This window comes from Ascaphus truei, chromosome 8, assembly GCF_040206685.1.
Source record: "Ascaphus truei isolate aAscTru1 chromosome 8, aAscTru1.hap1, whole genome shotgun sequence".
In the NCBI taxonomy this organism is placed as follows: domain Eukaryota; kingdom Metazoa; phylum Chordata; class Amphibia; order Anura; family Ascaphidae; genus Ascaphus; species Ascaphus truei.
In genome coordinates this window covers 38,823,857-38,848,889 of record NC_134490.1, presented here as the reverse complement: position 1 = coordinate 38,848,889, position 25,033 = coordinate 38,823,857, and the positions used below count along the sequence as shown (strand labels likewise).

The 25,033-nt window shown below is 43.9% G+C and overlaps 2 protein-coding genes across 2 annotated transcripts in view; one reads left to right on the top strand and one right to left on the bottom strand.

Annotated features, from left to right (window-relative positions):
* The window catches only part of ATP8B3 (ATPase phospholipid transporting 8B3), a 133,588-nt gene extending 124,740 nt beyond the window's left edge, over positions 1 to 8,848 (top strand). The window contains exons 27-28 of the transcript XR_012803513.1: positions 6,906 to 7,041; positions 8,233 to 8,848. The gene's annotated coding sequence lies outside the window, so the exon portion shown is untranslated. The remainder of the gene's footprint in view (positions 1 to 6,905; positions 7,042 to 8,232) is intronic.
* ONECUT3 (one cut homeobox 3) overlaps positions 1 to 25,033 on the bottom strand; it is a 95,524-nt gene that overhangs the window by 15,413 nt on the left and 55,078 nt on the right. The gene's annotated exons all lie outside the window — the stretch shown is intronic.

The window sequence follows — 25,033 nt, the reverse complement described above, 5'->3', positions numbered from 1 at the left end:
GTTGTAGTTGCGCATGTCTGGGCTGCTTTGTGTTCGAAGGGAAGTCAGTTGGTGGGAGAGTATAAAGAGGTGAGTGTTGGCAGTTAGATGTTATTATTTGAATCTTACCTTCATCGATTGACATCTCTAGCTGTCTCAGGTCGTGCTGAGATTGGATAGCCCTCTCTTACCGGGTTGCAGTGTTATCAGAAGGGGTTGGGATTACAATTTACTAAAAGACACCTCCTGAAGCAGCTCTGCCTTCAAAGAGTTTATTTCAATCTGGGAGGCTTGGAAGACAGGTTCTTCCAATGGCTGTATCTCAAGTTCCCCTGGCTAACTGGAAGGACGATTTACCAGGGACATCTGGTTTGCCAGCTGCTGGTGAAGGATTTTCTGGTAGTGAGAACTCATTTATTCATTTAAATGATGAGGTGTTAGGATCTTAAAAGTCTTAGTGGGAAAATGGGGGGTATTTAAAAAGAAAGTACATCCTTACGTCTTTTCATAACGGGCTTCAAGCCTTTTGTATTTATGCTAATGTTTTAGTTGAAAAAGACACTTCAATTGGAAGTTCTTTATTTAAACAGACATTATTATAGAAGCTTACAAAAGTTGTAGAGAAAGGTAACATTGTAGATAAAACAGGGGCTAATGTTGTTGCCTGTTGACAATGTCTCTAATGATGTATTGTTACAAAATATTACCAATAATAAGGACTGTAATAATGCTGGGGTTAAAGATTGGTGTTTTAAGGGTGTTGTGGGATGTGAAGAAACTTCTTCAGGTACGCACTTATCTTTATCGGTTAAGGGAAAAAATTGGAGAAAAGAGTATATAAAATGATTCACTTTATTACCAGGTATGAAAGAGATAGGTTTTAAATATGATAAAGTTGTTGAAGCCAGGCAATCTGCCTGCAAATATAGACACGCATGCGCAGTGTGCGGAGGCAGTCACCCAGCCTGGAGCTGTGCCCGCAGGGGTGGAGTGGGACAATCTGCATTTAAAGCGTCAGGATTTAAAAGTGACGACTCCAGTGAAAATAAGAGGTGGCCTAGATTTATATCCAAATAGAAGAATGGCTAAGTTATTAAAGGAAGATATTAGCAATGATTTTTGGATTCCTTCAGTAAATATTGATTTATTTAAGGAAACGGATCATTTAAAATCGTTTTTTTTTTCATTATAAGAATGTTGTAATTAATAAGTTTAAAAAAAAAAAGTTATTGTTGGAAACAATTGCATGTCCATTTATGGAGAAGCCGTTGAATGTTTATAGAGTATCCCATTTAGGTGTGGTTCCTAAGAAGGATCCTGGTACATTTAGCCCAATGCACAATTTGTCTTACCCGAAGGGCTTGTCCATTAACGATGGTATTAAAAAGATACTTGTCGCGTGTCATACAGTACAGTATGTAACATTTGAACAGGCTGTTTGTTTAATTAGAGAGTGCGGTAAGGGTGCTCGCTAGCAAAAGCGGATATCGAGGCCACTGTTAGATTGATGTCACCTATTCATTCTGTATGTTTTCATTTGCTGGGCTTTATGTTTGATGGTTTTTATTTCTTTGATAAATATTTGCCTGTGGGTTACTCCTTATCTTCATTTTATTTCAATTTTTTTCCCCATTTATAGGTTGTTTGTTTTAAGACAAATACAACATTTGTTTTACACTATTTATATGATTTGTATTTATCGGTCCTCCCAAGAGGGATATTTGTTTTAGGTTATTGAAAACATTTGAGTGGTTAGCAAATAGGTTTGGAGTTCCATTGGCAAAAGAAAAACTGTGTGTACCTTGTTGGGTATTGAAATTGGCACTGAGGATTTTGAATTGAGGCTCCCTATTGAGAAAGTTAAGAAGTTGCATGATTTAATTCAGTTAGCCTTAACCATTAAGAAAATAAAATTGAAACAGTTACAATCTTTGACTGGGCATTTACATTTTGCATGTAGGACCATGCCTATGGGCAGGGCATAGAAATCTTGGGACCTGGACAAACAACTAAGGGTGCAGCCTACCTCCCCCCATTTACCCCCCCCCCCCCATCTTTCCCCACCCCACGATATACTGTACTGTGTGAGGGGGGGGACACGAGATATGAGCCTGGGAGGGTAGTTATGGGCTTCGGGAGAGAGTGGGGGAGAGAAGGTGAGAGTGGGGGGAATGAGGGGAATGAGAGAGAGAGAGGGGGGAATGAGAGAGGGGAGAATGAGAGAGTGAGGGGGGAAGGAGAGAGAGAGGGGGGAAGAGAGCGGGGACAAGAGGGGGGAGAAGGGAGAGATGGGGAGAGAGAGTGGGGAGAGATCGGGAAGAGAGAGAGGGGGGGAGAGAGCAGGGGAAGAGAGAGAGAAGTCGGGGAGATAGATAGTGGGAGAGAGGAGGGAATAAAGAGAGACAGGGTATGGGAGAGGGAGAGAGAGGAGAGATAGAGAGGGGGAAGAGAGAGAGAGAGGGGGAGAGTGAGGGGGAAGAGAGAGAGGGGAGAATTGGAGAGAAAGAGATAGGGTGAAAGGGAGAAGAGAGAGTGGGGGGAAAGAGAGTGGGAGAACGAGCGAGAGAGGAAGAGGGAGAAAGAGAGAGAGGTAGAAACAGGGAGATAGGAAGAGTGGAGCCAAGTGTACCCACTGCCTACCTGCTGCACAGGAGGATTGAGGGGGCCTGATAGAGGCCTGTGGAGGGGGCCTGCAGAGCTGCCTATTGGAGTGTGCACGGAGGTGCCTCTCAGGGGAATCTTCTCCCTTCTATCGACTTACAGCATGCTGCCTCAACAGGCACCTCCAAGGATACTTTCCAGTATATATATATATATATATATATATATATATATATATATATATTATATATATATACATATATATATATATATATATATATATATAATATGGGCATGATAAGTCCCTATAGCACTCAATGGTCAACCTAATAAAAATCATTAAGGCCAAAAATACACAAGAATAAAATAAATACACTAGCACCTAAATACCGCAACAATAAAAGAATTAAAAAGCCTAATAGTACACATGGAAAAAAAAACTATCACCAAAACAGCAAAAGAATAAAAATTATGTTATTCCAAAACATAAGAATGGAATTAAATAAACACCCATCCAACCAATTAAATAAATAAAACCACTAGCCAACAAATCAATTAAATAAATAAAACCACTAGCCAACAAATCAATTAAATAAATAAAACCACTGGCCAACAAAACAATTAATTAGTTTGAAACACTAACCAATCCTAAAATGTACTAAAAACAAGCCATCCAAATTCCAAACAATTTAATCCTAACAATAAACAGAAATAGAAAAAATAACAATCAAATGAAATCAAGCATTTGCCAAAAAATGCATTGCTTGTCACTGTATTTATCTGTACCCTAAAGTTGCACAGATTAATACATTAGCAGTCAATGGGAATCACAAACATAAAAATAAATAAATACAATAAAAAAACCTAAAAAAAGACATTTACATATATTCAATATTTTACTTACCTTTAGAAGTCTTCACCCTTCGAAATCCGGCGGATCTGCAAGATCACGACCCGCGACATCATCACCTGCAATCCGTCTCCATCCTTCTTGAAGAAACAGCATCAGGTACAAAACTTCTTTCTTTGATCTTCTGTCACCTTCTTCAATCTTCATCCGTCATTATTTTCTTATTTTCTTTACTCTTCTTTCTTCTTTCTTTCAATCCAAAACCCCATGTTAAATTCACAACGGATGTTGTCCCGTCGTCTTCTTGAGCTAAAATGAGACGGAACAGGCCTTATATAGGGCCTGTGAGGTCATATTTTAGGGTCAGATGGTACAGCTCCAATCCGATTGGATGCTGTATCATGCACCCGCCTCTTCTTTTTTTTTTCTTATTTAAGGATGTGACGTCATTTCCAAGGGAGGTACGTCACATCCTTAAAACCACATCGCTCATATCACATGGTATTACAGCCAATGGGATGGCAGACAATCCCATTGGTTCCTGTACCATGTGACATTTTCCATTCTACAAAGGATGTGACTTCACTTGGTACAGAAACCAATGGGATTGTCTGCAATCCCATTGGCTGTAATACCATGTGATATCAGCCATGTGGTTTTAAGAATGTGATGTACCTCCCTTGAAAAAGACATCACATCCTTGAAAAAAAAAAAAAAGAGGTGGGCACATGACACAGCGTCCAATCGGATTGGAGCTGTACCATCTGACCCTAAAATGTGACCTCACAGGCCCTATATAAGGCCAGTTCCGTCTCATTTTAGCTCAAAAAGACGTCGGGACAACATCCATTGTGGATTTAAAATGGGGTTTTGGATTGAAAGAAGAAAGAAGATTTAAGAAAATAAGAAAATAATGACAGATGAAGATAGAAGAAGGTGACAGAAGATCAAAGAAAGAAGATTTTTTTTACCTGCAGCTGTTCTTCAAGAAGGATGGAGACAGATTGCAGGTGATGATGTCGTGGGTCAAGAGCTTCCTGAAATGCCGGGATTCAGAGGGTGAAGACTTCTAAAGGTAAGTCAAATATTGAATGTACGTAAATGTCTTTTTTCACGTTTTTTTTATTATATTTATTTTTATGTTTGTGATTGCCCATTGACTGCTAATGTATTCATCTGTGTCCCTTTAGGGTACAGATAAATACAGTGACAGGCAATGCATTTTTTGGCAAATGCTTGTTTTCAATTGATTGTTATTTTTCTATTTCTGTTTATTGTTTGGATTAAATTGTTTGGAATTTGGATGGATTGGTTAGCATTTTAAATTAATTAATTGTTTTGTTGGCTTGTGGTTTTATTTATTTAATTGATTTGTTGGCTAGTGGTTTTATTTATTTAATTGATTTGTTTGCTAGTGGTTTTATTTATTTAATTGGTTGGATAGGTGTTTATTTAATTTCATTCTTATGTTTTGGAATAACATAAATTTGTATTCTTTTGCTCTTTTGGTGATAGAATTTTTTTTCATGTGTACTATTAGGTTTTTTAATTCTTTTATTGTTGGGGTGTTTAGGTGCTTGTGTATTTTTGGCCTTAATGATTTTTATTAGGTTGACCATTGAGTGCTATAGTGGCTTATCATGCCCATATTATATGGGTATAATGAACCACAGTGCCAATCAATGGGTAGAGGGTGGGTATAGTGGGCCCAGGGTGGGTGGTTAGGCCTCCCGGTGGGTAGTGGGGGAGGGTGGGTTAATCCCTTAATTACTATAGCGGTTATTAATCGCTAAGGTGATTAAGAGTTTAGGGGCCATTAGATTGTATTTTTTCATGTACTCTTGCTGGCAACGGAGGACATGGGCCCGGAGTATGCTGACGAGTACGCCCTTCATGATGACAGGGATAAGTAGAAAGTTTTATTTACTTTATTTATGCTGGCTGGCTAATGTTTGATTTTATAATGCGCAAATTAGCTATTATCCATATGTTGATAATAGTTATTTTGGCCATTACTGTACTGTATGTGTTGGGGGGGGGGGTTGTTGGGGGTAGAGGAGGTGGGTAGTAGACTTGTTGTTGTATTTATTTTTATTGTGGGTAGAGGTATTGGGTGAAGGGGGTAGTAGCCCCAAGGATGGATGTTTAGGCCTTCCGGGTGACAGTGGGAGGGGTTAACCCCTTCATTACCTTAGCGGTATTAACCGCTAAATCCACCCACAACCCTGTCCCCCGCAAGTCCTAAACACCCACCAAGGGCCAAATACCACCATCACCCACCCCTGCTACACACAATAAACATGGCACTGGTAGTTAACCCCCTTCATTGCCTTAGTGGTTAGCCGCTAAGGTAATGTAGTTGCCTGTAAATGCATTTTTATTGCATGGGATTCATGCCGGGGTCTCCTGTGCTGATATTAATGTGTATCAGCTCCGGAGACTCCTGGCATTAATCCGATGCCGGAAAAAAAGCATTTTTTTTTCTAAGTCCTCTCTCGCCGCCTTCTCAGCAGATTTTCCCCAGCCTCACGCCAACTTTTCCTGGCGTGAGGAATTTGGGAGAAACTCGCCATTCTAGAGCCGGGATTAGCCTCGATAAACTAATCGAGGCTACTACAATTGCATGAGTTTCAGAACCTGCCGATAAGTGGTTTATCGCCGGTCACCCGGCGATCTGTTCTGGACGGCTGTAAACATTGTCGCTTCATGCCTTTATCGCCCACTTATCGAGGCTTACAGAATACCAGTAGGCATTTTAGCCGAAAAGGCCTCGATAAGTGGGTTATCGAGGCTTATAGAATAGGCCCCTTTGTCTTTCCAAGCGACAGCCGCAGCACATGAGCGGTTCAGCCAATGAGGGCGAACTACTCACGTGACATCACGGCCACGCCTCCTCCACGCCTCCCCATCTCCTGAACATCGCTGAAAGCACAGATCACACATCGGGCCAGCGGCAGGTGTGCGCCACATGCACGCGCTCCGTCTCGCGCGCACAGTGAGTATAGTCTCAGCCTAAGGAGCTTAAAGAGGATTTGTTAGTTTGGGATGTATTTTTTAAGAATTGTAATGGTCATTCTTGCATGCAGGAGGATTTAATTACAAATTGCGACTTTGATCTTTTTACAGATGCGGCAGGTGCATTTGGATTTGGGGCCTTTTAAAAAGGGCATTGGTGTGTGTGGCCTGAATTTTGGGTACAAAAGGGTCTGACTAAAAATGTGGTGTTTTTGGAGTTATTTCCAAATGTTGTGGCTGTAGATATTTGGTGCGATTTATTAAAAAACAAGAGAATTCTTTTTCGTTCTGATAATTTGTGTGTTGGTTTTGCTACTAACAAGATTTCGGTTTCTTCTCCACTTATTCAACTTTTAAGACATTTAGTTTTGAGATGTTTGCATTATAATATTCTATTTAAGGAAAAAAACATGTTGCTGGCATAAAAAATAACATTGCGTATGCATTATCTCGTTCGCAGTGCGAGTTGTTCCATCGCCTGGTTTCCGGAGGCGAGCAAGGAGGGTATTGCGTGTCCTTTCTTTCTGTGAGACCTGGTAACGTTATTGGGAGCTTTGTCAAAAACTCTGCCGCACCTTCTACGTGGTCTTTTTATTGTAAGTAGTGTTGGACCGGGTCCTACTTTTAAAAAAAACTTGTAACGGGTACCCGGCCAAAATCAAATGATCTACCCGGCCGGGTACCCGGTTATCCGGTTGGCATTTACCTAGGGGTGGAGGAAGACGGCAGCAACATCTAGGCAGGTCAGCAGAGGTCCTGGGGCAGTGGCAGCATCAGCAGTGTGTGTTCAGCCGGCGCGGGAGCTGCAGGACTCCATAGCAGTGTGAGCTGGGGAACCATGTGACCGGAGCAGGAGCAGAAGCGTTCCTATTGGACAGCCGGCTTGCCTAGATGTCGCCGCGGGCTTCCTCACTGGTCTTCCTCGCCTTCCGTCGCTGACAGCAGGTAAGTAATGATGTATTTTTAAGCTACCCTGACATTACCCGGCACCGGGTATTACCCAGTGCCGGGCACACTTCTCAGTTGCCGGGTCCGGGTAATTTTCGGGTAGCTGAAAATCCACCGGGTAATTCCGGGTACTCGGTACATCCCTAACTGTAAGGCTTGGAATTAATGGTGCTTTTTTTATATCAGTCACAAAATCCCCTGGTGATGATTCCTTATCAATTGTTATGTCTTGTTTTAGGTAAGGTTGTGAATAACATCTCTGTGTCGTTTTTTACTAGGTATTTAGCAGATATGACCTTTTTTCTGAACTTGCATGCTTTTCAAAATATAACAGAGTTTTTTTAATTAGACAAGTTGTTAAAAGTTATAAAGAAGGTCGTTTTGGGAACGCTGATAGGATGCCAGTTACACCTGGATTATTAAAAGAATTGTTTTCCATGTTAGAAATGTTATGTTTTTCAAACCTATGAAGTCGTTTTATTTAAGGTTGCCTTTGTTTTAGCATTTTTTGGGGGGGATCTTAGGATAACTTAGTTAGTTGTTCAGAATAAGACGGTTATATCGGGTTTAAGATTTGAATATGTTTTTCTTTTAGATAATGAACTTAAGTTATTTATTCATCAATCTAAAACAGATCAGTTGGGTAAAGGTAACTGTATCTCGTTATTTGGTTTTAACGATAAGGTTATTTTTAGAATAAGGGGCAGCGACTGAAGCAACAAGATTGGGTTTAGGCGAACAGTTAATTAAGGGGATTGGGAGGTGGCACTCAAACTGATTTAAAAGCTATATAAGGCCTGATTTGTTATAATAATTGTATTTTATTCAATTTCTTGTAGGTATCTGTCAGAAAATCATCTGGATTCTGGGACTCTCTCTTGCTCATTGGCCGGGTCAAAGATCTTTAGTCCGTCCTTATGGCGCTAATATGGGCTTGGCAGACAGAGGTCCGTTTGTCTGGTTGGGACAGAGACGAATACGGTGAGACGAAATTCTTACTTAGTTGAAAACCAGAAAAATTAGGTTTGGTGTTCCGGATATTTTAATAATTCATGATTTGGGGAATATGAAAACATTTGAACTAATTCATCAAATTGAAAGGGATTTGGTGCAGATATCTGTTTTGTTTTCTAGCTCCTTAGTCATTTGGTCTCAAGTTGTGCCACGTTTTAATTGGCTTGTTTAAAAAAAGTTAAAACCACTTGAGAGATGTAGAAAGCTAAATTGGGCTATTTCTCTTTTTATGAAATCCTTCAATAGCTTCTCCATTCGTCACTAAAGATTAGGGAATGGTGGTAGAGGCCTTTACAGGAATAATTATATTCATTTGTCTAGACATTGGTCTAGACATTTTTTAATCTAAGTCTTCAAGGAGGGGAGTTTAAACTCTTGGCCAGAAGGGAGAGTAAAGTTTTGGTACAATATTTATTTATCGTTATTTTCCTTTAATTATGATATTATTAATTAAATTAAATTGTAGTATTAATAAAGATGTGGCCTTTACCACCATTTTCCATATAATTATGGTTTGGGCTCATTATTTATTTAAGTTTAAGGGGCACATGCGTCCTGGGCATGACATGATTTCAGATGCGCTATTAGAGAGGGTTGGGGTTCCTTACAATGCATCTGATCTCAGACGTGTTATTAGTGAGGGTTGGGGTTCCTTACAATGCATCTGATCTCAGACACGCTATTAGAGAGGGTTGGGGTTCCTTATGAGGCATCTGATCTCAGACACGCTATCAGAGAGGGTTGGGGTTCCTTACAATGCATCTGATCTCAGACGCGCTATTAGAGAGGGTTGGGGTTCCTTACAATGCATCTGATCTCAGACGCGCTATTAGAGAGGGTTGGGGTTCCTTACAATGCATCTGATCTCAGACACGCTATTAGAGAGGGTTGGGGTTCCTTACAATGCATCTGATCTCAGAAGCGCTATTAGAGAGGGTTGGGGTTCCTTGTAATGCATCTGATCGCAGACGCGCTATTGGAGAGGGTTGGGGCTCCTTATGATGCATCTGATCTCAGACACACTATTGGAGGGGGTTGGGGTTCCTTACAATGCATATGATCTCAGACGCGCTATTAGAGAGGGTTGGGGTTCCTTGCAATGCATCTGATCTCAGACACGCTATTAGAGAGGGTTGGGGTTCCTTGCAATGCATCTGATCGCAGACGCGCTATTGGAGAGGGTTGGGGCTCCTTATGATGCATCTGATCTCAGACGCGCTATTAGAGAGGGTTGGGGTTCCTTGCAATGCATCTGATCGCAGACGCGCTATTGGAGAGGGTTGGGGCTCCTTATGATGCATCTGATCTCAGACGCACTATTGGAGGGGGTTGGGGTTCCTCAGAATTTCACAATATAACCATAGGGTTCCTCAACCACAAAAAGGTTAAAAATCACTGCCGTTTCTGATGTACCTTCTTCATAACAACATATCATTAGACCATAAATCATGGTTTAAGAATAGGATATGTTTACACTACCCCATTCCTTTTTATTATGTACAACAATATCTGATGCAACAAAATGTTCTTTAACATGTTTTCTCTGCATGACACCTATAACCCTTGCAATGCATTCTGTATAAACCATGGTATTACTCCTTTACACATACCCTCTTATTACTTGGACACGCCTTGGTAAATAACACATTGTATTTATCACACCATTGCTCCATCCGATCCCTGTTGTTCCTGTCCCACTAATTAAATGTCATTCAATCGCTTTGAATATATAGAATATTGAGGTTGGATTAGAAAATTATAGCCACAGTGTCGCTTTTTTGATTAACCCCCAAAATTGATTATGTGAATACAGGATTCGCTGGTTACCCCTAAAATATGGCTATACTGGGATGACCCCAGAGCGTTGGTTGAGTGGTTATAGGAGGAGTTAGGGGAAAAGAGTCAAGGCATTATTATGAGATGTAAACAAACTTGCGCCTATATCTAGTGCATTTTTCTCTTTGCACTAAATAAATCCACTAGGTTTAGGTGGCATTAACCTCTGCTCTTGAGTGATCTGCGCAGAATGCAAAAAGCAAGACTAATAGGGTTGCATATATCTGTCACTGTATCTGTACAGCTGCATACAACTGTCGCTGTATCTATACAGCTGCATACGTCTGTCGCTGTATCTGTACGGCTGCATATATCTGTCACTGTATCTGTACAGCTGCATACATCTGTCGCTGTATCTATACAGCTGCATACGTCTGTCGCTGTATCTGTACGGCTGCATATATCTGTCACTGTATCTGTACAGCTGCATACATCTGTCGCTGTATCTGTACAGCTGCATACATCTGTCGCTGTATCTGTACAGCTGTATACATATGTCGCTGTATCTGTACAGCTGCATACATCTGTCGCTGTATCTGTACAGCTGCATACATCTGTCGCTGAATCTGTACAGCTGCATACATCTGTCGCTGTATCTGTACAGCTGCATACATCTGTCGCTGTATCTGTACAGCTGCATATATCTGTCGCTGTATCTGTACAGCTGTATACATATGTCGCTGTATCTGTACAGCTGCATACATCTGTCGCTGTATCTGTACATCTGCATACATCTGTCGCTCTATCTGTACAGCTGCATACATCTGTCGCTGTATCTGTACAGCTGCATACATCTGTCGCTGTATCTGTACAGCTGCATACATACATCTGTCGCTGTATCTGTACAGCTGCATACATACATCTGTCGCTGTATCTGTACAGCTGCATACATCTGTCGCTGTATCTGTACAGCTGTATACATATGTCGCTGTATCTGTACAGCTGCATACATCTGTCGCTGTATCTGTACATCTGCATACATCTGTTGCTGTATCTGTACCGCTGCATACGTCTGTCGCTGTATCTGTACAGCTGCATACGTCTGTCGCTGTATCTGTACAGCTGCATACGTCTGTCGCTGTATCTGTACCGCTGCATACGTCTGTCGCTGTATCTGTACCGCTGCATACGTCTGTCGCTGTATCTGTACAGCTGCATACGTCTGTCGCTGTATCTGTACAGCTGCATACATCTGTCGCTGTATCTGTACCGCTGCATACATCTGTCGCTGTATCTGTACAGCTGCATACATACATCTGTCGCTGTATCTGTACAGCTGCATACATACATCTGTCGCTGTATCTGTACCGCTGCATACATCTGTCGCTGTATCTGTACAGCTGCATACATCTGTCGCTGTATCTGTACCGCTGCATACATCTGTCGCTGTATCTGTACAGCTGCATACATACATCTGTCGCTGTATCTGTACCGCTGCATACATCTGTCGCTGTATCTGTACGGCTGCATACATCTGTCGCTGTATCTGTACCGCTGCATACATCTGTCGCTGTATCTGTACAGCTGCATACATACATCTGTCGCTGTATCTGTACAGCTGCATACATACATCTGTCGCTGTATCTGTACCGCTGCATACATCTGTCGCTGTATCTGTACAGCTGCATACATCTGTCGCTCTATCTGTACAGCTGCATACATCTGTCGCTGTATCTGTACAGCTGCATACATCTGTCGCTGTATCTGTACAGCTGCATACATACATCTGTCGCTGTATCTGTACAGCTGCATACATACATCTGTCGCTGTATCTGTACCGCTGCATACATCTGTCACTGTATCTGTACAGCTGCATACATCTGTCGCTGTATCTGTACCGCTGCATACATCTGTCGCTGTATCTGTACAGCTGCATACGTCTGTCGCTGTATCTGTACAGCTGCATACGTCTGTCGCTGTATCTGTACAGCTGCATACGTCTGTCGCTGTATCTGTACCGCTGCATACGTCTGTCGCTGTATCTGTACCGCCGCATACGTCTTTCGCTGTATCTGTACAGCTGCATACGTCTGTCGCTGTATCTGTACAGCCGCATACATCTGTCGCTGTATCTGTACCGCTGCATACATCTGTCGCTGTATCTGTACAGCTGCATACGTCTGTCGCTGTATCTGTACCGCTGCATACGTCTGTCGCTGTATCTGTACCGCTGCATACATCTGTCGCTGTATCTGTACCGCTGCATACGTCTGGCGCTGTATCTGTACCGCTGCATACGTCTGTCGCTGTATCTGTACCGCTGCATACATCTGTCGCTGTATCTGTACCGCTGCATACATCTGTCGCTGTATCTGTACCGCTGCATACGTCTGTCGCTGTATCTGTACCGCTGCATACATACATCTGTCGCAAATTGGCACAAACGCAAATATTGACAGAGCAAATTGCGCTATTTTCATATATTTCTCCCACGAATTAATGCCATCTCTGTAATAGAGACCCGCGTACCCTCTAGCAGGGTTTGTTCATTTACCAAGGCATGAAAACATTTGCAACGTTTGATGAGCTGAATCCTTTATAAAAGGTGTGAAGAGGGTCATCCACTAAGTGATATTCATCTTCAGCGCTCAATAGGTGATTCCACCGGTACTAAAATGGCAGAAACCTCTGCGATCTACTGCCATGCATCATCTGTAAGGAACTTGTTTATCCGCATTGGTGAATGTGATGCTGGTGAAGAAAGCCAGAGTGTGTAATTAGTCCTTCGCTCGATGGAGCGACACAGTAGATATTGTTAACCCTTTCTGCGCTGGATTAGGCAGCAGAGCATTGTGCATCATGTCGGTGTCAATGATCCTTTGCGAGCCTGTGAGCTGCCATCAGACTCAGTGTTTCTGAGCATAACTACAGAAAATTGGTTTGTAATAAACTGCTAATTCAATATGTGAACGCACCGGAGTCTTTGCCAGAGGACACAGTGCGGAGATCAGGTGTGGCCGCTCAGACACACGTCTGAAGAACAAGTATTTTGGATTTTATCTTTTTTCGTTTTGCTGCCTAAATATCACAACTTGTTAATGACTAAACTCGTGCCTTTTTTTTTTAGAGAAAAGCGGACTTGTTTTAAAAAACATTTCTCCAGCTGAAACCTCTTACTTATTACAAAAATATATATATATTTTCAAATAAACTGTACAACCCGGCACTGCAAGGGTGTGGCTACCTTTCAATTATCGCCCCAGGAGACGTCAACCTCCAAGGACCGAAAGCAGTGAGAATTGGGAGATTCTGGGCCACAAGATAAATAATATTTGAAGGGAGATGTACATCTTTTTTTTTGTCAGGGAGACTCCATTGAAGTATGAAATCTGTGAGACTGGAAATCCGTGAGAGTTGACTTGTCTGCATCTCCTTAATTAAGCACGGACTCTTACCCACACAGCACAGAAAAACACATCGTGTTTGGAGGCGGTAAATGAATCTAGAGGCAGCTCATTTGAGAACTCAAGGGGTGAAATAGCAGCGCCGAGTCTGTCTGTAATGAAATTCCTTTGCATAATTAATAACCCACAAATGAGAAGCCACTGGCTGCCGGACTGCGGATACACCTGCGTGGGGAGCCAGCTGCGCATTAACCAGCAGCAATGGGAAGAGATACATGAAGGGGCGGAGCAGGAGAGGGACACTGAGAACCGCAGAGAAGAAGAGAAAATACAGAGGTGTAACACTCACATAGGTTTATAGCAATCACAGGGCAGGGTGGGCTGCTTAACCCTTTCAGCCCCTGCTCTGAAGGAGTTAACCTCATTTGCAACTATGCTATCTGTGTTTGCAACTGCTTCACGAACATAATTCCTCATTGTAAATATGTACTGTATATATTAGATTGTCAGCTTAGATTAGATTCCTGTTATATCACGTGTGTTACTGCTGTAAAAATGGGTGGCGCTATATAAGATGTACAAACATAGATACTTCATTTTATTTGTTGTATGTAAGTGCTATAAACGCACGAAGATTCATTTTACTTGGCAAACGTGTTTTCTTTTGTTGTAATGTGCATCAGTCACTTAGTGCAGGGGCGCGAGATATTCCAATGGGGTGCAGCGGTTACAGGGGTACTGCGCTCTCCCCCACGGAATTTAAATTAAATGCTGGGGGACTGCGCGAGGCCTCATTAACTTCTCCTACCTTGTCTTCGTCGATGCGTCGCCATGGTAACCCGGCATCAAATGACACAGCGGGGTCACGTGACATCGTATTGCCATGGCAACGTGACATCAAATGACCCTGCGGCATCATTTGACGCAAGAGCCAAGCAGGGTGGGGGTGGGGGGCACAAGCAGGGGAGGACGGCAGGCAGGGGGTCGCAGGGGGAAAAGTTTGCGCACCCCTGACTTAGTGGGCATTAATGTCTCAAACATGCAGTATTAGGCCAGTACAAAGAGCAGCAAATTTTTAACTCTGTTTTGCAGCCTCCACGGTTTAGCACTGAGATCATTCTATCAGTTATTAAATTACACCCTTTGCTTCCTCTCCATTTATATATTTCCTGCCTGCAAGTGCTCCCCCAAGTGCACCTTAAAGTGCTCCCCCAAGTGCACCCCAAGGTTATCAGACACTCTTTAGGGATAAGAAGTCAAATGTAACTTTTGTGTCAAATGACGCTATCGTGTGACCCTAATTCCATATGGAATATGTAAAGACTGAGGCTTATTAGCGATTTTATTACATGTTTAGAAACCACAAAACTGATACACCTTAACCCCTTGGCTTCCGAGGGCCTCAAGTGTAACTGTAAACATGTGGGAAGTGGATAGTTGCATTATGCCAAGCCTGCACCATGCCAATAAATGTTGGCGAGTATATCAAACTGCAAATACCCAGCGCAAAAGCTATTAATTAAATAGGAAATCAATGCTATTTTATTATTTACAAACAGCCGAGACCATAGGCCAACCATTCAGGAAGTTGGAGCAATTAGGTTGCTAAGACCGTCTGAACTGTATGAGCCTAATTGAAATACAGTTTTCCCAACCCTTACTTACTGCTGAAATTTGATTTCATGGTAAGAAATAATGACAGGTAATTATCGGAGCATTATGAAACACTTGTGCGGAGAAACTGCACGTGTACCTTTAAGGGTGGGGGGGGGGGGGGATGTGCGGTCTGATTATTGTAAAGGGAGACGGCTATTATGCTGCGTTTTACCTGTTACGGGCAGCACTTTTATTGCGGTAGAAGGGAGTCTTAGACACGTATGTAATATCTGTTGTAGTACATTTTAATATCTTTAGAATCTTTTCTATCACGAATTTTATTCATTCCCATTTTAAGATGATATATAATCGTTTGCCAAACAATTGTTTGTTAAATATGTATTTCTACTGGATGTACATTGCATCTAATACTTTTGTGGCACATTTCCTCACCTGCTTGGCGAGTTGTGCATAAATACTGGATGATTGTAAAGTCTCCTTATTTCGCTCTATTATCTTTGGTCTGAATGCTTTGACTTCTGCTGGTTATGCTTAATAACATTATATTATATTGATTTACATATATAACTCTTCCGTGTGCTGGTTTTAGAGGTGTTGTTTTGTGCTTATATATTTTTTGTAACTATGGAAACGATGCTGGACATCGTAATAATAAGAAGAATAATGACTTTATTTCATATAGCGCTTTTCTCCCAATGGGACTCAAAGAGCGTCACAGTGACAGTATAGCACGCGGTCCGCAGCACATAGGAGGTTTTCTTTACAGACACAGTCCCTGTCCTATAGAGCTTACACTCTATGTTTCTGGTGCCTGAGGCACAGGGAGATAAAGTGACATGCCCAAGGTCATAACGAGCGGACACCGGGAAATGAACCAGGTTGCCAATTCAAACTCAGTACCATTGTTTTCAGTCCGTGTCCTTACTCAGTGAGTCACTCCTGCTGTATCGGCTGTGATTCTGTCATTACATCTTCATACGTGTTGATTCACGGAGCCTCACGTGATAACGTATGACGTCCTCTCATTGTATATTAGTATACATTTGCGCACCATGAGGACTGTCATTACTCCTTGATAGGATCGTTGGAAAATCTGTACCGCCATTTTGTTTAATGATTATTATTAAGGGTGAAGAGAAGTTATATTTTTTGGATACGCCTTTTTTGGTCCCTGCTCTTCTGTGCTTGGGCTGGGCACTGCCTCTCAGGTCCATAGATCTCCAAAATGGTGTGCAACTGGAGGGTTTCACAATACAGAGTTTGGTCAAGAGAAAAGGAACATAGAAGCAACGTTATTCTAATTATTTGGGGGGTTGGGGGGATAGGATGTAACACTTCCCCGCCATTATCACTGGAAACACAGTTTCTGTGCACCAGTCAACTAAAGAGGCCCCTATAAAGGCATTTGCATGATTGGCCCTATCAAGGGCCAAAGGGGTTAAAGTGACACAGCTTTGACAGAAGAATAATGTGGTTAAATCCTGTGCAGTAGTGCTCCTGTGCAGTAGTGCTCCTGTGCAGTAGTGCTCCGGTGCAGTAGTGCTCATGTGCAGTGCTCCTGTGCAGTAGTGCTCCGGTGCAGTAGTGCTCCTGTGCAGTGCTCCGGTGCAGTGCTCCGGTGCAGTAGTGCTCCCGTGCAGTAGTGCTCCTGTGCAGTAGTGCTCCTGTGCAGTGCTCCTTTGCAGTGGTGCTCCTGTGCAGTGCTGCTGTGCAGTAGTGCTCCTGTGCAGTGCTCCTGTGCAGTAGTGCTCCTGTGCAGTAGTGCTCCTGTGCAGTGCTCCTTTGCAGTGGTGCTCCTGTGCAGTGCTGCTGTGCAGTAGTGCTCCTGTGCAGTAGTGCTCCTGTGCAGTGCTGCAGTGCTGCTGTGCAGTAGTGCTCCTGTGCAGTAGTGCTCCTGTGCAGTAGTGCTCCTGTGCAGTAGTGCTCCTGTGCAGTGCTCCTATGCAGTAGTGCTCCTGTGCAGTTCTCCTATGCAGTAGTGCTCCTGTGCAGTGCTCCTGTGCAGTGACACGTTGCCTCCACACTCTAAGGCTTAGTCCATAGACACTTCGCCCGTGCGGAGGAGCGCTGAGGGTGAGGGAAAGCGGTGCTTTCCCTGGCCTTAGAGCGCGCGCCGTCCATGGGCGTGTCTGGGGGCGGGCCAGTGACGTCACGGAGCTGATTCGGCCTCATTGGGCGAACCACTCACGTGACCGGCCCTGCGCTCCCATGAGCGCCGAAACTAAAGATTTCTTAGGACACACGCTTCCGCAAGCGTGCGCGAGCCCCTGCTAAAGCCGCTCTCATTGCGGCTGCAGGAGCTCACTGCCGAGCAGCAGCGCGCCTCAGCATGGGTCAGCGCCTAAGCGCTGACCATGGCCGAGGCCTAACTGTAATATATGCTGCCGAACATGGAACAAATCCTATGTATGTATGATGGGCGCAGTTTGCTCAATAATTGTTCAATGAAAGATGCTGATTTCCTTTCCTGGTAATGTCATAATCCATATTTTTTTTTTACTGCCACTGCCAAGGATATTTCTTTATTTCGTTTTTGGTTTTTTTAAACGAAATATCAAACAGATTAAAAATAGCTGAAGAGACGTCATTCATACGATAACTAGTCATTCTCATCTCCCGACGACTCTTCCACAGCATCCAGCCCACACCTTTTTTGCTATCCCGTAGACATTGTCGCCTACGTTCGTGGACCGGGGGGAAAGTTTCCTTTTTTTTGTTTCGTGACAAATGGCGCGAAATCGCCGCTTCGCCATGAATTTTTGAGAGCGAGAGAGAAGCCTTATTTAGTAGAGGGCAAAATATATTCAAATTATTTCAATTACAATATTTCCCATATGTTGTATATATGGGATATGATCCCAGTGTTCAGGGCTCAGCTGTTTGTGGTATCTAATTAATGAAATCCTTAGTCGCAATTCATTGAGTCACTTGTGCATATATTAAGCTGTATGAGGCTCACTGTGGTATATAGGCAATCAGGTGTACAGGTAATATTGGAGGAGTGACACAGAACTCTATATATGCCCTAAAGGCACTGTATAAATCCCCAATAAACCAAAGTACATACCTTGTAATGAATCCTGTACCGGAGCCTCAGTAGAACAGCTGTTCAGAATTCAAATGAATGCGTGCATCACGCCTGTGACTGAAATAGGTGGTGGGTGGTCCCGTGGGATCCGACGGCGGAGCACTACAAGCGTAAGCAAGGGGGCTGCAAACCGGTTCCAATTAAAAGCATTTATTGCGTGGTCATGAGGAGTACAGAGAACACTCTGACGCGTTTCAGGACTGTTGTCCCTTTATCAAACAGTATAAAGGGACAACAGTCCTGAAACGCGTCAGAGTGTTCTCTGTACTCCTCATGACCACGCAATAAATGCTTTTAATTGGAACCGGTTTGCAGCCCCCTTGCTTACGCTTGCAGTGCTCCGCCGTCGGATCCCACGGGACCACCCACTACAATATTTCCCAGGTGGAGAATAAGTGACTCTATTTGGAGGTATAAAATAAAACGGGTCATTTACTAAACAGGACTCTCACCCTCCCCCTTCCTCTCTCTCCCTCCCCCTTCCTCTCTCTCCCTCCCCCTTCCTCTCTCCCTCCCCCTTCCTCTCTCTCCCTCCCCCTTCCTCTCTCCCTCCCCCTTCCTCTCTCCCTCCCCTTCCTCTCTCTCCCTCCCCCTTGCTCTCTCTCCCCCTTCCTCTCTCTCCCTCCCCCTTCCTCTCTCTCCCTCCCCTCTTCCTCTCTCTCCCTCCCCTTCCTCTCTCTCCCTCCCTCTTCCTCTCTCTCCCCCTTCCTCTCTCCCTCCCCCTTCCTCTCTCCCTCCCCTTCCTCTCTCTCCCTCCCCCTTGCTCTCTCTCCCCCTTCCTCTCTCTCCCTCCCCCTTCCTCTCTCTCCCTCCCCCTTCCTCTCTCTCCCTCCCCTTCCTCTCTCTCCCTCCCTCTTCCTCTCTCTCCCCCTTCTTCTCTCTCCCCCTTCCTCTCTCTCCCTCCCCCTTCCTCTCTCCCTCCCCTTCCTCTCTCTCCCTCCCCCTTCCTCTCTCCCTCCCCCTTCCTCTCTCCCTCCCCCTTCCTCTCTCCCTCCCCTTCGCTCTCTCTCCCTCCCCCTTGCTCTCTCTCTCTCCCCCTTCCTCTCTCTCCCTCCCCCTTCCTCTCTCTCCCTCCCCCTTCCTCTCTCCCTCCCCCTTCCTCTCTCTCCCTCCCCCTTCCTCTCTCTTCCCTCCCCCCTTCCTCTCTCTCCCTCCCCCTTCCTCTCTCTCCCTCCCCTTCCTCTCTCTCCCTCCCCCTTCCTCTCTCTCCCTCCCCTTCCTCTCTCTCCCTCACCCCTTCCTCTCTCCCCCCTCCTCTCTACCTCCCCCTTCCTCTCTCTCCCTCCCCCTTCCTCTCTCTCCCTCCCCCTTCCTCTCTCTCCCTCCCTCTTCCTCTCTCTCCCCCTTCCTCTCTCTCCCTCCCCCTTCCTCTCTCTCTCTCCCCCTTCCTCTCTCTCTCTCCCCCTTCCTCTCTCTCTGACCCCAGGGCCTTTTTAGTTTTTTTTATGCCCATTTTCAAATTTGACCGACTTACTGATAATGTGCCGTGTAATTTGCGAGACACTTTTGAAGTCACATCTATATTATCCAGCATTTCCTTCAACAGCAACGTTGCCGTCTAGTGATCGTCTCGCACAGTAACACATTACTGGGGCCCACATTTGAAATCCAACACGATGGGCCACACTTATGAAGAGATGTTCAGCCACAAGACACCCGGCGGCACCGTAAGCGACTTTACGGCCCGTTTCACACGTCCCGTGTAGTTTTCTTGTCAACCAGGCCGGGCAGCTGCAGAGCTGTGCACATTGGGCTCATTCTGCTGCCATATTGTTGCCATGGTGACGATCCACACAGGATCAATAAATATGTTACATTTTGTATTGATGTGGTGAATCTGCAATTTAATTATATCTCCCTTTTTCCTTATGGCAACAAATCACAGTGAATATTTGTAAACACATTTGGGTGCGATTATCGTGGGTTTGGGCGCACAGAAGACAATGCACCATTGTTCAGTATTGTGGAGAGCGTCGCTTTTTACATTTTGCAAAATATCCCGCTGATTGGATACAATTGATGGCACAAAAACTAATGAACAACGCTGAGAGATATTTATAAATCTATTATTCCAGGAAGTCACACGGAAGAAATATACTGTAGGCAGTACCAGTACTGTCTGTGGACATGCGCGGGACTTTATGCCACTGAGCAGCAAGTGATACAAATTGCAGATGAACAATTTGTGATTTGTGGAATTAAAAAATGATTAAGTACCTGTTTTATATTGTACATTTTAAGTCATTTACAAGACTTCCAGAGGGGGGTAAATGGAATAAACGCAGCCCGGTGATGGAGCAGAAAAACGAATGGGCTTATTCAAGTCCCGAAGTGGTCGACCGCAGTGCGATTCAAGTCAATGGGCGTTTTGCTTCAGGGTTTATTCAATAAGACCCCAAGATGGTTTGCGGGGAAATTCTAAGGTCAAAATGTTGGCCATTTATACATTTGCCAATTTTCTTGTAAAGTCCTTGCCAAGCGTTTTCCATCTAAGGGTAACATGAGCGGGGAGCGGAAAGTGTTGTAGGAGAGAGCGTGTGATAGACGGAAGGACACTTGTAAATTGTATGCAGGGATATTTCTGGGCAATAAAATTATTTCGGCAGCTGGACTGGACCTCGTAACAGTGTCGTGAATGCAGCTCGCCTTAAATCCCTCAACCTCACGCGTCCCTTTTAGAAATGAACCCCGCACCGCCCTGTCCCTTCACGTAAAAAGACAATTAATCACAGAGAAGCCTGCGATGGATTTTTAATCAGACCCCTCCCCTTTGTATTCCAACGAGCGATATATTCATATTTTTATCCCCCTCCAGCTGCAGACTCTGCTTTTGTTGAGTCTCTTGCGGAGGGGGAGGGGAGAACTCTGTAAGAGAAGCAGAGGGGATCAATAGTGCCTGAGTCTGTCAATTTTATTGATACCCCCTGGAGTAGCGTTAACTACATGTTTGATATTGCTGGCACACTGGTTTGATAATTACGTGTCTTGGGGTTGTTAAGACTTGGCAAAAGATAATGAGGTATGTGCAGACTGCTGCTTCTTGGAGGGAGGAAGCGGGTCTAGTGTCAGTAAGAGGTTGCATTATTTTCGTATTATCATTATTCATCTCAGAAGCTTCCACACCGTCTCCTTTCCCTTCCACACCATCTCCTTTCCCTTCCACACCGTCTTCTTTCCCTTCCACGCCGTCTCCTTTCCCTTCCACACCGTCTCCTTTCCCTTCCACTCACGTCATTCCCCCCCACCCCCCAAAAAAAGCTGCAGCCCCGCAAGACGGGTTTAGTTACCGTACAATTGAAGTATGCGCCCCATCTTTTCTCCCCACTTTAGCGTGGGCCTTGTTATTTTGCCCTTCCAGAGGTGAAGTTACAGGAACCTCTGGCAGCGATGGGGTTATATGCGCAATATCGAGCCATAAACCAAACCAGGTCCAGGAAAGCAGCAGGCGACATGCAAAGTGGCCTGCGGTCTCTAGGGAAGCTGGAAACGCTGCAGAGGTTCATATGATGCAGGGGTTTCGTCGGAGCTGGAGAAAATGATACAGGGTGGCTATGTTTAACCCAGGGCCGGTGCAAGGGTATTAGGCACTCTAGGCGAACATTTAGCCTTACGCCCCCTCCCCCCTGCAATTAACTTTCAAAAATTAATATTGTGCAGTAGTATGAATCCAAATTCTGAATTTATAATTACAGATTTATTTTACATTAAAAAGGAGAATATGATACTGATTGTACATTCTCATTGTACTGGGTGGCGGGGTATAGTTATGTGCCTGGGTGGGTATTTATATGCCCTGGGAAGGGGGGTACTTATGTTCCCTGGGGGGGAGGGAGGAGGAGGAGGTATGGGCCTGGGGATAAAGGTCTGGGCCTGGGGCCCACAACAGAGGGAGAGGGGAGGCGAGTGTGCTTACCTGCAGGCTTGGAGGATGAAGGGGGCCTGCTATAGGGGGCCTGCACTGCAGCGGGGCCTGTCAGCTGAACTGTCAGAGGGGTCCTGCAAGAGGGTGCCCGCAGAGGTGCCCGTCAGAGGGTATCCACGGGGGTGCCTGTCAGATCTACCAGCCTCCAGCAGGCACTCTCTGAAAGGCACCGGATCTGGCACATGTTAGGGTCGCCAGCAGGGTGCCCAGCAGGGTGCCCAGGCCCCCTGACTCACATATATATAAGCGTATAAGTGTCACAGAGGAGTGCTACTGAGCATGGCAATATATATTTAAAACCAGAGACAGAACATTGAAACACAGACAGAGCTCAGTGCACATCCAATGACACCTATACACGGTACAGTGCCTAAATATATATATATAGATATCTACATGGAATCCCCAGTTTTTTTACGCTGTATGTGACCGCCTAGCGGTTAAACCGGCGGCCGTGCTTAAACCTCTCCACTGCCAGAGAGCCTTGCAATGCAATGCTAAGTAAGCTCCTTTGGCCTAAAATGAAGAATACCTTCAACCATTAGATTGTTTCTTTTTTTTTTTTTTTCAAAAATAGAAATCAGCTGACAGTTTGTTTGTTCTTTTTTCTCTCAAATCTGACTTCCATAGTGGAACTCAAGCAGCAGTTTCATTCAAAACGTGAAGCCCTGGGTTCAGCAGGTGCTGCAGAAGAGTTTTCAACTGCAATCTGATCCCTGGCCACCAGGGGCAGTGACTTCATGTTTGTTCATGGTCTTGGCTTTTTTTTTTTTTTACAGTACTCTAAGGTCACAAAGCTCTCACAACAGAAGGCCACAAACTGATCGAATATCATTGATTTCAACTGGGTTTTTTTTATGTAGCAAAGATCTATAACATTTGATATAGACTTCAAAGACATATTACTAATCCAGTAAAGATTACTTGGTGTTTGGAATGTGAGGTGTTATTAGAAAAATAATCAAAATCACAGATCTCTTCCCACACTATATTCTTATGAAGGTTACTGGAAAACACTAGTGGCCAAGTGCATCTTCCACCACTGTTCCATCTCCAGCGCAGTTGTAATCTGCTCGCAGTTTCATGGACCTTTTGATACTACCACCTGTACCAGTGTTTTCAACAGCGGTTTCTTACAATTTTCAGGTCATATGAAAATTGTACCAAATAGAGAAGAATGTACAATGCACCTGATCTCAGACACTATTAGAGAGGGTTGGGGTTCCTTCCAATGCATCTGATCTCAGACACTATTAGAGAGGGTTGGGGTTCCTTACAATGCATCTGATCTCAGACGCGCTATTAGAGAGGGTTGGGGTTTCCTTACAATGCACCTGATCTCAGACACAATTAGAGAGGGTTTGGGGTTCCTTCCAATGCACCTGATCTCAGACACTATTAGAGAGGGTTGGGGGTTCCTTACAATGCATCTGATCTCAGACGCGCTATTAGAGAGGGTTGGGGTTCCTTCCAATGCATCTGATCTCACCACATGCTATAAGAGAGGGATGGAGTAACTTACAATGCATCTGATCTTAGACACGTTATTAGAGAGGGTTGGGGTTCCTTACAATGCATCTGTCTCAGACACACTAATAGAGAGGGTTGGGGTTCCTTATAATACATCTGATCTCCAGACGTGCTATTAGAGAGGGTTGGGGTTCCTTACAATGCATCTGATCTCAGACACTATTAGAGAGGGTTGGGGTTCCTTACAATACATCTGATCACAGACCCGCTAATAGAGAGGGTCGGGGTTCCGCAGAATTTCACAATATAATTATAGGGTTCCTTAATCAAAAAAAGGGCCCTATACAGTTTGTCAAATATCAAGCTTCATAAAATTATAATTATAACACCTCTAACCTTTAGCATACATTCCAACTGTACCTATTTAGCAGGTACTGTACCTGTTTTTTATGTCCTGTACCTCGGAACCTTCAGCTAATTAGAGCATCGGGGAGATGAATGACTTCTCTGATAACGATCAGCTGGTTATGCACGATTTAACACTAATTCTAATGTGTGTATATATAAATATATATATGTAAGTATAATTGTCTAATTGTATTTATATAGCGCCAACAATGTATGCAGCGCTTAACAAAATTACAATACAAGGTAAATCAATTGCAAGCAATGGGAATAAGTGCAACACGTAAATGACAAGGCAAAGGGAGACCCCGCCCCAAAGAGCTTACAATGTAATATATATAAATATATATCCACAAAAAATTGTATTGGGTATATGTTCTTAGCGTGTAGTAAATTTCACGTGTTACAGAGATTCCTTATGAGGTGTTACCTGCTTGGAAGCGCCTTAATTACGCACTGACGTAGCAAATACAGTGTACCTATTTTCATGTTGCAAATGTTGTAGGGTCTGCTTTACTTAGTGCAAAGAAAAAAAACTGTATGTAATACATTCCTTTGCAACATATTATGTTAATGAGCCAAGAGGACAAAGGACTTTGAATTCACAGCTGCATTCAATCTGAACCCATTCAGTGTACATCTGCGTGACCCCAAAGGCGGACAGCCTTTGGCGCAGCCAAAGGGCAGCTAAAGGGTGTGAGCCATTTGCTTCCGTTCGCTGATGTTTGGCGATATTAAAACTTCTCTATTTCAATTTGAAACTCACCCACCCTTTTATCTCCTGTACCCAATTTTCCAACTCTATCTGTTCATGAAATGTCTGTGAAGTCACTGTATAACCCTCTTCTATTAATGTAACCATGTATTGTTATAACTCTGTGCCCAGGACATACTTGAATACGAGAGGTAACTCTCAATGTATTACTTCCTGGTAAAACATTTTT